Source organism: Mesoplodon densirostris, chromosome 15 (genome assembly GCF_025265405.1).
Source record: "Mesoplodon densirostris isolate mMesDen1 chromosome 15, mMesDen1 primary haplotype, whole genome shotgun sequence".
Lineage (NCBI taxonomy): Eukaryota > Metazoa > Chordata > Mammalia > Artiodactyla > Ziphiidae > Mesoplodon > Mesoplodon densirostris.
Window position 1 is genome coordinate 68,068,390 of NC_082675.1, and position 14,679 is coordinate 68,083,068.

The window sequence follows — 14,679 nt, forward strand, 5'->3', positions numbered from 1 at the left end:
GTTTTCAAACAAAGGCAGAGTGACCACATGTCAAGAGGGGCTTATAGGGGATTCTTAAAGTCTGGATTAAAAGACCACTAAAGTTCTTCCCAACTCAGGCTCTGGGATTTTATATTATATTCTAGAGTATATTATATTCTAGACTATTCTGGAACATTCTAGGATCCTAGAGTGTATTCTATATACTCTTCCCGGAGGAGGCAAGGGAGAGAGAAGAGGTGGAAGGAAGTGCTAGTGGTCCTAGGGGCACTCATGTAGTAAAGAAATAACCGAAAGCAGTTATGAAGGTATATCTTCAAATGCTATCTCTGTTGAACTCTTCCCATCAGCTTTGTAAAGAGCGTGATTGTATTCAGCTACCTATTAATTATGAAGACATAGAGGTTTGATAGTTATTTCTGTTACTCTTTGTCATTCTCTCTTCTTTGCCTTTGTCTCTTTTCTATTGATAAATTGGTGATACTTGTTTTACTCTAAAGAATGCTTATCTAGCAGGCTCCTGATACTGTTTTGACTGCTTTGCTTCTAGTCTAGCTTGAATAGACCTAGGTTATTGGCTGGTGAGTTTACAGTTCTTTAAGTCACAAATGTTTGTAGATGGTAAGGATCTAAGGAGCCTGGGAGGTACTGAGAGGTAGCTGCTGTCATGCTCTGAGACATGGTGTAATTAGGAACCTGTGTCAGAGTGGAAGCCTGTCCCATGGAGCTGTAAAGGAGAACATCTGCTCCAAAACCATTTACAGGGAAAGAAACGTCATGTATATCTGTTTGGGTTCCATCCAATTTAATAAAATGGGACACTCAAACACAGGGACTTAAGCAAATGGAGATCTATTTATTTTTCACATAACAAGAATTTGAGAGGTAGTGATTGCCAGCTTTAGTTCAGTGGCTCTATTATGTTAGGGCTGTGTGTCTGCAGTTTTCTTGCCTTTTTCCTCATGGTTACCTGAGGGCTGCTGCAGCTCCAGTCAACATATCTGTATTCAAGGAAGGAAGAAGGGGGAAGAGACAAGGGGAAAGGAGGAGAGGGAAATTGGAAGGGTTGACATAAATTTTTCAGGAAATTCATGAAAATGCCCTCCCAATGTCTTCCCTCATATCTTACAGACCAGAATTTTCTCTTCTACCCACAGTTTGGGGTTACACAATTTGACTGAGCCATTTGTGTGATGCTTTAATAATACCATGAGAGGAACCAAGAGAGGGGGAATGGAGAGTTTTCTAGAATGTGCAGATGGTTCAAGGATATTAACCTGGGAAATGGACTATGGATCTCCATTATAACTCCAAATGGACTATAGCTTGCCATTTATTTGTAGCATCCTCCTTATATACTCATTTATGTCTGAGATTAAGAGAAAGCGTGTAGGGGTATTGGATTCTGATAACTCTCCACTGAACTGAAATGATCTGCAGTATAGGATAGGAAATTGGTCCTAAAAACTCTTCTTGTGATTTTGCTGCAGCCATTCTCTGGAAAATGATCAGTTTAGAGCAATTTCTTCATCCTCTCTCTGTTTGTTTGTTTTTGTTTTTTGTTTTTTGTAAACATGGTGAGATGACGTTCTGGGCTGTTGCATTCTGGAGCCCAACTATGTTTCAGGAGATTGTTCTTCTCCATTTGAGAGTTGTATTTCAGTAATTGAGACCAGAGCTTGACTCTTTGGGTCTACAATGTGACTAAATTAAATCAGGGATTTAATGGAAAGAACAATAAAAGCCCAAATTCTGTTACTATGCTATTTTCTTAATATGTCTGAGCAGGCAGATCTTTTAAGTGGTGATATGAAACAGGCACTATATTCTTGGGCTCTTAAGTGCTGGTTTTAGAAAATGTGTCTGGCAACATAACGCTGATTGTTTAAGGGGACTTTGAGCATCTGATGAAGGAGGTTTGAATTAGCCCCTTTTTATAAATGAGGCAAACCAAGGGTCAGGAGAGTTGACGAACTTGCCCGAAGTTTCTCGATTCGAGCTGAGATTCATGGACCTTCCTCTTCATTAGGAGGATGCCCTATGCTACTGCTAAACTCCACAAAGTGAGTAAAATAGGGTGCATGTAGGTAAAGAAATGAGGCCCAGATTGAAAAATTGTTCTGGAGGCCCGAGGTCACTGTGGTTTGGTGTTGGTGTTCTGCCCTTGTGACTTAGTGTATGTGTGTGATGGAGTGATTTAGACGAGAATCCTTGAGCTTAGTCTTCCAGTGGATGTGGGTGCTGCCTGTCTGCTACTGCATCCCAGTGCAAAGAGGACACTAGCCTCACATGTTTGTCCTCCTGGATGTCCACCAGGTCTTGACAAGCCCTTGCCCTGTGACCACTATTACACATCTGGCTACTAGGGGCACACAGACCCCACTGACCTGGCCTTGCAGAGGGAAGACACAGCCCTGTTCTCTCTTAGCTCCCCAACCCCGAGAAGAGACTGAACATTTCCAAACAAGCTTTCACTAAGGCGGCGGGGTCAGGGTGAGGGTTTAAAAAGATGGGGAAGCTTAGAACGAGAGATGCCTTTAGCAGTAGCACTTCGGACCACAGATGGGCTTGGCTGGCACAGCCTCATTTTTCTTCATTTCCATCATGTCTAAGGGACTCTGTCCAAGGCTCCTATTCCAAAGTCTGTCCTTGGAAGTTTCTCCTTTCCCTTCTCCCTTGTGGGTGCCTGTCCTGCCCATTGTGGAGGTTCTGCAGGTGGGATGGAGGAACATGGGCCAGGGCAAGTATGTATGTATTCACTTCACAATCAAAGGCTTTTCTTCATGGATGGCAAAAGCTGGATTTCCCATATCTTTAAAATGCCATGATTTTGAGGGGATATTGATAAAATAAGAATAAAGGGCACAGAAATGTTTTTATTTACATTCTTGTTTTCATCTCCAACTCTCTAGTATCAAACTTGACATTGCTCAAAACATACTATTATATATTATGTATATGCATATACATGCGTATATATCCACACACATGCACACATGTATTTTATGCATATACACACATATCTCTGTGTTTGGGATGTAGTTGCTTAGAATACTGGAGTAATGGATTGAGCATACTTTTATCCATTTGCTTTCAATTTAAGCAATTTAGCTTATAATAATAGGTATTACCATGAGTCATAAAAACAGACAAACTCTTGGACACAGTCCTCCTTGGGAAATGATACCAAGGAAATCATTTAAAAGAAAAAGAAAGTTATAAAACATATTGCTGTGGTTTTTTTGTTTAACATACAGGTTTTTTTTTTTTCACTTACAGTGTATAAGTCCTTTTCACACGTATTATCTTATTTCATCTTCACAACAACCCTCCAGGACAGGTGGTTTTATTTTTCCTCCTTATTTTAGAAATGAGGGAACAGGCTTAGAGAGGTGGTGTGGTTTCTTTAAGGTTGCACAGTGAGAATGAGAGGGAGAGTTGGGAAACTTTTGCTTAGTTTGGAAAGCAGAGAAAGCTAACCCAGAAAGATAGGACGCTGGTCAAAAAGATCCACAACAAAGCATTTGGATGTGCATGTGCTTTGGAAGAGGAAATGGGAAATCCAGGTCTTTAGCTCCAAGTTCAATGTTTTCTTTACCACACCATCACCACTCCCCAGTGAAAGGACTTTTTAGTAACCTGTGGTTTGCCAATTTGATGAACATCATGGAGGCTTTACACACTCTAACTACAGAAACTATGGAACAGGATAGAAAGTGTTTATGGCATAATTTAAGTTACAAAATAAAACAAAAAGTTATATCCATAGTATAATATAGATGTGTAATATATATATCACACATCTATACAAGGATAAAACATGGGAAGGGAATATGGAGAAATAAAAACAGATGTCACTAAGGGGATTATAATAAATTTTCATAGTATTTTATCCTTAATATAGATAGACTTAACAATAAATTTTAAAAATCCAATTACTAATAAAAATAAGCATTTATTGAGTGCAAGGATTGGGCCTGAGTGCTTTTTCATGCCAAATTCTATGTAATCACAACTCCATGAGGTAAATATTATTATAATTTCTACTTTGTAGATGAGAACCTTATGTTTTTCAGATGATTGAATAACTTCTCCAAGGTTAAATAGCTAGAAGTCATGACGGGGGCACTTGCATTTAAGCTCGGTTGCCTCCAACCCCAAATACCAACAGTCCTTCAGTGTGTGTCCCGCAAAGGGGACAGTCAGTCCTTAAATCATCCACTTCATCTTACGTGTTGATGTGTCTACACAGACTCTTTTTTGTCTCATCATGGCTGAACTTTAGTTGATTGACAGGCACTAGCCATTCACAGGGTGTCTAATTAGGAACTCTCTGTGGACCATCCACACATACTAGATGTAATGCATTGAGGAAGTAGAGATTTACAGCCTCCTTAGCAGAACAAGGGTCCAGAATAGCGGAGGCTGCTGTGAAGGGTGATTCTCAGCATCTGAGCATGCTGCCAGCTCTGGGTCCTCTATAGGTTTATCTGCAGCCCTGAGCAGAATTTTAGCTTAGGTGGTAAAAATTTAGCTTAGGTCTTTAAAAATCCATGGGATGTGGAGGCATGGGGAGCTGCATCTCCCATCCCAAGCAACAGTGCTAGCCCCAGGCTTTTTCCTCAATCTCCAGGAACAAAGCCAGTATTTTATTGCTTTTGGTCTGAATTCGTAGGATAAATACCTCAGTTCTCAGCTGTACTTTGTTCAGGCTTTAACTCTTTGCTGTGCAGAAAAGAAAAGTCGTCCTCTCTCGGCAGGAGGGGGCAACCTGAGTTTCTTGGTTCTAATTGGGCTAGGATTTTTTCCCCGAGACTTGAGTAATGAGTGCATTGTAGAAATATCCTTTTTAGTTGCAGTTTACAGTGTTGCTGGTCTGTGGGAGCAGATTGCTCCTTGAAGGAGAGATTTCCAGAAGGCTTTAGAGGATAGAACACAGAGCTGTTCTTTTCCATAGCCCCCATAAAAGAGCTCCCAGGTCTCTCTCCTTCGTATGACGGAGTTTTTAATCTGCAGGCTTCAGACACCTTACTCCTTACTTTTCCCAGTTTCTCTTTCAAAGCACATGTACTTTCAAGTGCTTTGTTTTGGATCTTTGTGTCCTGTCTTTCCTGGTTGCGTTTCCCTGCTTTCCAAACTAAGCGAAATAGCATCGCCCTCCTCTGTCACGGCCCCCTTTCTTTTACTGCCCTCAGTTATTTTAAATCTTGCGATGTGTTCTTATTCTGGGACTTTTATTCTTTGGTGTGAAATTGGGCCAGTATTAATGTTCCTTAACACGATGCATAGCATTCCTCATCTGCAAAGCACTTCACAAAGATTAACTATTGAATCCTCTCAGCATCTCTTATCCTGTGGGGACAGTGAATAGTTGGCTAACAATAGGAAAGAGAAGGAAAATGATTCTTCCTCTTTCCATAAGTGTCTTTGAGCTTCAAAGCCTATTTCCCACCATTAGCTAGGATACAGAACAGGGGAGAGAGAGGCGAGGAGAGATTTTGAGAGGAAATCCCTTTGTCATCTCATGAAATTCTCCATCAAGGACTTTGGTGCACGTTCGTTACGGGATAAACTCTGAGAAGCCAACTTTGTTTAAGGACTTGAGTATGAGCTTAATTCTAATCCTAGTTTTCCTTCTGAGGTAGAACTGTAGAACGTTAGAGGATCTTGGAGATACAGTCATTCTGTGAATTGACTTGACAGATGCAACAACTAAGGCAGAGAAATGTCAGATTATCTCAAGGTCACACAGGGCAAGACTGGTTTGTTCCCTGGACTGCCCTTATTAGGTAAGATGCCCAGTCACCTTGAAGGTCTTATGAGAGTGTATTAATTGATTGTGTTACTGGCTAGTGCTGGGCTTAGATTTGGGGCTGTGCTCTGCGTCTGTCTATTGTTCCTGAGTGAGGCGAAGTGACTTGCCGCAGCCAGTGCAGATGGTGTGTGGAAGAAAGATGGAAGAACCACTCTTGTGCAAAAAGGCTGTCTTAGTACATTTGGAGAAAATGGGATATAGAATACATCATTTATCTTTGAAGAGAGTCAACAGATATTTGATTTAAACAAACACTCCATTATGGTGTTCAGTGTAGCAATTCTATAATTATAAGTTTTATGGCAACTCCCATTAGTAAGCCATTTTCATCCCTCTCCGAGCTGTCTGAAAGACTGTAAATTGGGTGGAAATTTTCACGGCTGAACCCTGGCTGGTAGAGAATGGATGGCTTCTGGGAGCACAGGGAAGGAAAGAAAATCTCACAAGCTGCCTCTAAGTTATAGTTGAATGGGAAAAAATGTAAGCGTACTCCTTTTCCACTTTGCAAAAGAGTTGAATGTTTCTCTTCTCTGTATTGTGAAAAACAAGGCAGAAAGACCTCATTTTCAAAGCTGTATAGTCACTAAGAAATGGGGGAAAAATGCTTTCCTGAGTCACTTCTAAGCATGCCGTGGATGGGGCTGCTCATGATTTCAGCATCTATCTACCTTTCCACGTTTACATTTTACATTCTCCTCTGCTCTGGCTTGATCATTGTGTTCTTGAAATCCTAGGTTCCTGGAGTTAGATAAAGGATTTGAAACCCTTACTTGGAGGAGAGAGGCTTGGCATGCATCCTAGTTTGTGGACCTAGCCTCAAAGGTTAAGTGGATCAAACTGGTTTTGTACAAGGTTGATACAGTGCCACATGCCAACAGGTGACAAACACATTTTTAAGACACATAGTTCTAGAACACGATTCTAGACATTTAAAAATCTTCCCTTACTGTGTCTTGAAATGTAACTTTTATTACTTAATCATGAGCAAACTTCTTGCTCTCAACTCAGTCACATGACTGTCTTCTCTACATGTCTTGTTTTTGACTCTGAACCCCCTCACTCCATCCTCCCATGGATCTTGATTCCAAGTCATCTTTCAAGGCTTACCTCAGTTTCTTGGTTTCCTCTATTCCCTCGAGCCTCTCCTGATTATCTTAAGCTATAAGTATGTCTCCATTCTCAAAATTACTTGCCATACTGCCAGATTAAAATACTTACTTATAAATGTTTTATATGGTTCACAAATTGTTTCATATGCATTGCCTGTCTCCCTACCTAGATTATATGTGCTTTGGGAGCAGCGATCATCTTCTGTTATGTAGCCAGCCTTAATATTCAGGAGAATTTTAAGACATAGTAACTGCTTAATCAAGAGGTGTTGAGCTGTAACATAGTATGTATGGTAATGTTTTCTTCCCCTTATAGGCTGTGAGGTCTTTAAGGATAAATCTTTTAGTATTTCATCTTTCTGTGCCTTACACTCATTTGATGCTTAATAAATATTTGTTAAATGAATAATTTGTCATTACCTGAGAGGCCATTTGTCTTTAGTTTCCCTCTAAATCTCCAGGTGCTCAACACTCTTAGAGACATTGATGACTTTAGTTCTTTTTTTTTTTTTTTTTTTTTTTTTTTGCGATATGCGGGCCTCTCACTGTTGTGGCCTCTCCCGTTGCGGAGCACAGGCTCCAGACGCGCAGGCTCAGCGGCCATGGCTCACGGGCCCAGCTGCTCCGTGGCATGTGGGATCCTCCTGGACTGGGGCACGAACCCGTGTCCCCTGCATCGGCAGGCAGACTCTCAACCACTGCGCCACCAGGGAAGCCCTTTTTAAAAAATATTTATCTATTTGGCTGCCCCGGGTCTTTGTGGTGTGCAAGATCTTTAGTTGTGGCATGCAGGATCTTCTTTTATCAGTTGTAGCATACAGGATCTTTAGTTGTGGCTTGTGGGATCTAGTTCCCTGACCAGGGATCGAACCTGGGCCCCCTGCATTGGCAGTGTGGAATCTTAACCGCTGGACCACCAGGGAAGTCTCGATGACTTTACTTCTGATGGATCATCTTCATCGCTCCTGCTAATTATTTGTAGTGATCATAGGTGCTTGGGATTATTTTTGGATGCTGTTCTTTTCCTCTAATACCCATGTTTTGGCAAAAGTTGTTTCTGTGGAAGGTGCCCATTGTGCTATTTTTTCTTCATCCTTCACACACAAAGACACAAATTTGAAAAATAGTATTATTGCCCTACTATGCACCCTACTTCCTTGTGATATTACTTTTAGTGTCCTTAAACTTTATTTGGAAGGAAATGGAGATAATAACATTGAAGAAAATATTCTCAAAACACTGACCTGTATAACCTGAAGTAAAAATTCCCATAGTCATCCCCCGCCTCCATTCCTTCTCTGATGCTATGGATCCCTGACTGTACAGTTGTGCGGTGCTGTCAGGGTGGCCTTCCTGCATCAGTTTTCTTTATCATGAGGGATCATGGATCACTTTGCCAGAGAACCTCAAATCCCAGCTGTTCTGTTGGCCTAGTAAACCTTTCTTAAAAAATTATTTCCTTACTTAAACTCATCAGTATTATTTCCTAAAGTAATAATAAATTTATTTTTGAGTTGGATTCTGTTATCACCCTATAACTACCCTTCATAATGAAATTATTAACATATGATAATTTACATAGTTCCTCAGACATACTAAATGTTCTGAAATATGCAAATTGGAAGAGATATTTCATTTATCTCTTCATTGAACAGACATGTACTCAACATCTCCTCTGTGATATTTTGTGAAACACTGAAAAAGGATGCATCTTATCTCTGCTTCCTGGAGACTTGAAATCTAGAGGGTGATCGGAATGATATCTAAGTTGAGGATCTAAGACCTGAAATAGAGGCAGAGGCTGCACTTCTGAGCTCTGGCGTCTCAGAGACAAGAACCATTTGTTATGATTTTGAGTAATCTGAGAAGCCTTTCATAAGAGGAAGCTTTTAAATGACATCTTGTTGGTTGAGTAGATGAAGAAAGGGATGGGGTGGGAGTTGGGGAAGATTACCGTAGGCCAAGGAAAGAGCTGGAACAAAAGACAATGGATATAAGTGCACGTGTAGTTGAGGGAGAGGAAGGCTGCAGCCTGGGGAGGGATGTTGGGGGCTGCTCTTTGGGTATATGAGGGATAACAAAACAAAACAAAAGATTAAGACACTCTTTTCCAAAGTAAGAAGTGATACTCATTCCTCTATTTTATTTCTTTCTGCTGAAATGATTAATATGGCAATATAATTAGCATTGTTCCTATAGATGAACCAAAAGTGCTGATGCCAATGCTAAGAGAAAGAAGGTGTTAGGAAATACAGCAGTGAATCACCGGTGATGGCACTCTGATGGACTGGATGAGCCTGGGAGGCAGATACTCAGTTAATCACTGGAGGTTTTCTTAACAGACAGAAAAGTCTTCATGGAATAACAAATATTGCAAAAACTTGAAGTCAGTGGTCCTGAGGTCTGAACTTGCTATGTGACTCTGGGGAAATCATTTCATCTTTCTAGGTCTTAACATCTTCATCTGAAAAATGAAAGAGTCGGACAAGAAAGCCTTTAAGTTTTTTTTGGCTCATCCTATGATGCTCTTGGCCAGTGTTTTTCAAGCTTCCTCTCACATCTGCTTCATTCAGGAGCCTCACTCCTGAGAGTCAGTATTAGGAGGTAATTGTACTTTCTACTAAGACCCTTCTGCTGCCCCATTTCCTCCAAGGATTCTTCTGCAGGTAGTCCATGCTGAGGGAATTTGCAAAGTCTTTCCAGACTGATCCAGCCTGCACTGATCTCACTTTCCAACTCTAGAGTATTGATTCCTGGAGGACAAAGACCTATTTTTAAGGTTTTCTTATTTTTTCAGTACTGAACCCCATGGAATGTTGGACTTAACTCATTTCAAGAAATCTTTGTTGAGACTTCCTGGGTGTCACATACTGGGGACACAGAGACAAAATTTTCCCTTAAGGAGCATTGCCCATTTAGTAGGACATCCATGCAAATGAAACAAATACCTGTCAATTTGTCAATTGATGGAATGGACATTTCATAGTTTTTCAAACTTGATGCCCTAAATATTTACCAATTTTCCCTACTATCCCATTAAATAACAGTTCTCCAATATCTTTGAAGGATTATAAGGCGAGGGATGAGCAAAGATCATACAAGTCATTGTCAATTTATTGAGCACCCACAAAGCAAAGGATAACTTGTGAAATCCTGGTATGAGTACCCTCCTGATGAATTGGCCATAGATCATATTCATATTTAGTTGATTTCTAGAACTTTAGGGTGGAGTGCCTTGTTTTACCTTTTTCCCCTCCTCTGGCTTCTCTAATTTTTGTCTGTTTTCTCTCCTTCTCCACATTTCCCTCCATTTCCCTACTCTTTGACCAGTTACTTCCCTCATCCTCTTAAATATACCTTTATTGAGGGTTAACTATGTGTCAGGCACAGATCATTATTTTACCTAGATCATTATATAATCCCAACAATAATATTTTTATGGAGAAGGAAACTGAGGCTCAGTGATACTAAGTCATTAGGCCAAGGTCACATAATAAAGAGCAGTCTCTAAGAGGAACCTAGATCAGTGCGATATATCAAAATCCAGCCTATACAACTTCCTCGCAAAGCAGCTTTCTTTCGTCAGTTAAGTGTGCCTGAAACTTTTCAGACAACCTCTAGAAAGTTAAGATGACTGTGTCTTCTTTTATAACAGATACAATTATTTGAGAAACCAGTGACTAAAACTTGCAAAGTCTGCAGGAAAAACCTTCTGGGCCCTTTGGAGATTTTTGCCAAGTACCAAACATCTCTTCAAAAAAAAGAAACAGCAATTATGATAAAAGAGACTGGAAAATAAGAGGAATAAACAATGTAGTGATTGTACTGGAAAAACCATAGCCCATCTTATATTTCCATTTTATAATGATCCCTAATCTTTCCAGGCTTTTGGAGCCTGCATGTTATCTTAAAACACTTTTTGAACTTTGGCATTTTCATCGCCTTTACAAGAACAGCCATAATGAAGGGAAGACTCTCTTAGCTGCCATGAGTGGAACAATTAATTGTGTTTACCTGCTGATGTTCCAAACCACTTCCTGCTTAGAAACAGAGGGGTGAACCACCTTTGTCGTAAGGATTTTTAAAAAATATTATTTTCCTGGAAGCTGCTTAGAACGTTGTACTTTCGATTTTTTTCTCAGTTGAGCTGAGCTTGAAAATAATAATGTCAATTCAGAGTGAAATATAATTCTTATTGTCACTTTAGTTTTATATTATCTACTTACCCAGTCGTGGTTTGGAATCAATCTTGGAATCATACCCAAGTTAAACTAGTTATTGGACCCCACTGAATTCGATATTAATGATTTGATTGGGAGACCTAGGGAACTAATTCATTGTCTTTTTCCTTATTTCATGAGGCTCTCACATCTGGCAGTAAAATTTCCCTTAAATCAGAGGAAAGAATGACTTGTCAGCTAGCTCCCTTTGAGACTTGATCTAGAACCCTTCTGATTTTAGAATTCTATTGCTTAGTGTTTTCGTCATTTATCGCTGCACAATCTTAGTCCAGGGCAATAAAAAGAGGAACAGCTGTCTTCACAATCCTGATCCCAGACCTCTGCAGAGTGGTAACATCAACCACTATGGAAGATGCTGAGAGGTTCCAATAGAGTGCCCAGAAAAGGATGAAGGGGAAACACATCTGTTATAAATTGTGCTAACGTTGTGATTTAAAGTAATATCATGTCCCTTGAAGGACCTAAAATTGTGCTGAATTATATCATGACCTACAAATATTTGTTCATTATTTACTATGTGCCAGGTGTAAACTAGCTACTAAGGATCCAAAACTATAAGGCACAGTCCTTGTCTTCTAAGAGTTTCCTTATCCAACCAGAAACTGGGGAGCATAGAAGTTTTCTTTCTTTTTTTTGTTTTTTTAATTAAATTTATTTATTTATTTTTGGCTGTGTTGGATCTTTGTTGCTGCGTGCGGACTTTCTCTAGTTGCGGTGAGTGGGGGCTACTCTTCGTTGTGGTGCGCGGGCTTAGTTGTGGTGCACCACATTGCGGTGGCTTCTCTTGTTGCAGAGCACAGGCTCTAGGTTCATGGGATTTGGTAGTTGTGGTGTGCAGGCTTCAGCAGTTGTGGCTCGCAGACTCTAGAGCGCAGACTCAGTAGTTGTGTCACACGGGCTTAGTTGCTCCGTGGCATGTGGGATCTTCCCAGACCAGGGCTCGAACCCATGTCCCCTGCATTGGCAGGTGGATTGTCAATCACTGCACCATCAGGGAAGCCCTAGAAGTTTTCTAATGAATTAGAATTGTAAGGGAAAGGTGTTGATTGCATTTCTTTGTTAGTGAAAATAATAAATTCAGATTTGAAAGAGTCAATTGTCCACTATTAGTAGTTTTTTGGCTATTAGGTAATACCTTGGAATGGAGTTGATAGTTCACATAATATGTATATTTTAAATTTATAAGAAAGTGCCAAACTTTCCCAAAGTGGTTGTCTCATTTCACACTTCCACCTGCAATGTGTGGGAATTCTAGTTGCTCCAAATTGTTGCCAACACTTGGTATTATTAATATTTTTAATTTTAACCATTCTAGTGCTAGTAGGTGTGCAGAGGTATTTTATTGTGGTTTTATTTTACATTTCTAGATGACTATTGATATTGAGCACCTTCTCATGTGGTCACTGACTATTTAAATCACTTATTTTGTAAAGTGTCATTTACCCATTCTAAGTTCTATTGTTTGATTTATTACTTATCAAATTGAGAGTTTTGAAATATATTCTGGATACACGTCCTTTGACATATATATGAATTGTGAATATTTTCTCCCAGTCTGTGGCTTACTTTTTCATTTTATCAGTGGTGTCTTTCATCAAATGAAAGTGTTTAAATTTGATAAAGTTCATTTTATCACTTTTTCCTTTTATGCTTTATGCTTTTCATAACCTATCTGAGATGCCTTCAAGGTCACAGAGATTTCTACTATGTTTTCTTCTAGAAGTTTTACCTTTTATGTTTAGATGTATGGTACATTTTGAATTAACTTTTGTGTATGGTGTGAGATAAGGGTTAAGGTTAATTTTTATCCATATAAATATCCAATTGTTTCAGCACCAGTTGTTGAAAAGACTATCCTTTCCTTCACTGAATTTCCTTGGTGCCTTTGTGAAAATCAAATGACCATATATGTATGTTTCTATTTTTTGGATTCTTTATTCTAGTCTATGGATCTATATATCTGATTTTATGACAACACACACTATCTTGAGTACTGTAGATTTATAGTAAGTCTTGGTATCAGGTAATACAAATTCTCTAATCTTTAAAAAATTTTCCTTTAAAAAGATTGTTTTGATATTTATGGTTCTTTGCATTTTAGAATCAGCTTGGTCAATTTCTATAAAATGTCTGCTAGCATCTTGATTGGGATAACATTAAATCTGTATATTAATTTGTGGAGAATTTGCACCTTAACAGTATTGAATCTTACAATCCCTAAGTATGGCATCTCTCTCCACTTATTTAAATCTTTTTAGTTTCTTTCAGCAATGCTTTATCAGTTTTAGCTACAGATTTTATACATATTTTGTTAAATTTATTCATAAATATTTTGTGTTTGGGGATGATACTATATATTGTTTTTAAATTTCATTTTTCAATTGCTCACTGCTAGTGTATAGAATACATTGAATTTTGTATAGTGACCATATGTCCTGAGACCTTGCTAAATTCACCTTTTAGCACTTGTCACAGCTCCTTTTTCTAGGTTCCCTAAGAATTTCTATGTACGTGATCATGCTGCTTGCAAATAGATACTTTTTTTTTTTTTTTTTTTTTTGTGGTACGCGGGCCTCTCACTGCTGTGGCCTCTCCCGTTGCGGAGCACAGGCTCCAGACGTGCAGGCTCAGCGGCCACGGCTCACGGGCCCAGCCGCTCCGCGGCACGTGGGATCCTCCCGGACCGAGGCACGAACCCGTGTCCCCCGCATTGGCAGGTGGACTCTCAACCACTGCAAATCTTTTTTTTTTTTTTTAGTTTTTGGTTACACCCCGCGGCTTGTGGGATCTTAGCTCTCCAAGCAGGGATTGAACCCGAGCCTCTTACATTGGAAGGTAGAATCCTAACCACTGGATGGCCAAGGAAGTCCCAGCTCTCAAATCTTAATTCTCCATAGGGTTCTTCCCTTCTTGTTTGATGTGCTTCTTTCAGCAATATCATTTAGTGTCATAGCTTTAACTGCCAACTATATCTTCCAACTGCCAGATGTACTTCTTCAACCCAGGCTCCTCTCTGGAGTTCTGAACCCATATCTTTCTATTGTCTATCAGATATCTCATCCTTGAAGTTCTATAAGGCTTCCACCCTTCTGTGTACAATCTTCTTTTTTCAGATATACTCCTCTGGTTGTATCCCATTTCAGTAAATGGTACCACTATTTAATCCCTTGTCCAACAGAGAACCTGGTTTCAACTTTAAATCTTCCCTTGCCTTCATCTGATTCTACCTATTTATTTGATCTATTTAAAGTTTTTCAAATCCACTTCCTTTTAAAAAATTGTGCTTTATTATGAAGTATACAGTACATAAAGAATATAGTATAAAAATGTATAATGAGTGTGTATATATCTATATCTATATATCTATATCTATATCTAGTTTAAGGAATAATCCAACACTCAGGTTAAGAAGTACAGCATTACCACTGTCTTAGAGACTCCCCTTTATTGTTGCATTCACCTTCCTTTCCCCCACTAGAGGTAACCACTGTCTTAATTTTTGTGTTAATCATTCCCTTGCTTTTCTTTATAATTA

At 39.4% G+C, this 14,679-nt stretch overlaps 1 non-coding gene across 1 annotated transcript; it reads right to left on the reverse strand.

Annotated features, from left to right (window-relative positions):
• Positions 1–7,753: 7,753 nt before the first annotated feature.
• TRNAG-GCC (transfer RNA glycine (anticodon GCC)) lies at positions 7,754–7,826 on the reverse strand. The gene has a single exon. It is a non-coding gene; the product is annotated as a tRNA-Gly (tRNA).
• Between the last annotated feature and the right edge of the window lie 6,853 nt (positions 7,827–14,679).